The following is a 1,315-nucleotide window of genomic DNA, read 5'->3' on the forward strand; positions in this document are numbered from 1 at the left end:
ATTCCTAAGTGCAGAGCCAGGAATAATCCCTGTGCATCACCGACTGTGACCCAAAAAGAAAAAAAAATATGCCAAGGAACAAAACACTCAGTCAACATTATTAGAATTAATAAACAAGTTACTGTGTCATCAGGGTGAAGTTGTAAGACACAAAAATCAAAACATAAAAATCAACTGTATTTGTATATACTAGCAATGCACAGTATAAAAATAAATTAACAAAACAATTCCATTTACAGTAGCATCAAAAAATAAAATACCTTGGAATGTACTTATTCAATTAGTGCAGACTATACTTTTTATTTTAGTCACCAGTTACAAAGCTGTTAAGTAGTCATACAACATCCCAACACTGCACCCCACACCATTGTCTGTTTCCTTCCATTATTGAGTCCCGCTCATTAAACACTCTCCACAAAATCATCTCCCCACAATGTTAAGCTCAGTTCTGTAGACCAGTTCACAAATTCTGTTGTTTGAACCACTTTTTATTTCCTTACTATGATTATTTATGCATAAATTGATAACCTGATCCTAAAATTTATATGAAATTACAAGTAATTAAAATAGCACTGTTGGGGCTGGAGCGATAGCACAGCGGGTAGGGCATTTGCCTTGCAGGCTGCCGACCCGGGTTTGATTCCCAGCATCCCATATGGTCCCCTGAGCATCGCCAGGAGTAGTTCCTGAGTATAGAGCCAGGAATAACCCCTGTGCATCGCCAGGTATGACCCAAAAAACAACAAAAAAATAGCACTGTCATCCTGTTGCTCATCGATTTGCTCAAGTGGGCACCAGTAATGCTTTGAACCTATCAATAAATTTGGAACTCACTGTTGTCATCTAAAAAACACTGTGCCCAAAAAACAAAAACAAAAAAAACACTAATAAATGGGTAGGGCATTTGCCTTGCACGCAGCCAACCCGGGTTCAAATCCCTGCATACTATATGGTCCCCTGAGCACCGCCAGGGGTGATTCCTTAGTGCATGAGCCAGGAGTGACTCCTGTGCATTGATGGGTGTGACCCAAAAAACAAACAAAAAATAAAAAAATTAAAAACACTGTATTCCATTTCATGAAAAAAAGTAATAATTTTCCATTTATTTAGACCTTTAACTTGTTCTTTATATACTGGTGAAGGGATGGGTGTTTGATGATTGTATGACTGAAACTTAAACATCAAAATTTTGTAACTGTATCTCACTATGAATCAAAAAAGGGGGAAATAATAAAATAAGATTAGCATTCAGAATAGATTTTTTTTAAAAAGTAATGTGGAGATCGACCACCATCCAGATGACAATGTTGTTTCT

Source organism: Sorex araneus, chromosome X (assembly GCF_027595985.1).
Source record: "Sorex araneus isolate mSorAra2 chromosome X, mSorAra2.pri, whole genome shotgun sequence".
In the NCBI taxonomy this organism is placed as follows: domain Eukaryota; kingdom Metazoa; phylum Chordata; class Mammalia; order Eulipotyphla; family Soricidae; genus Sorex; species Sorex araneus.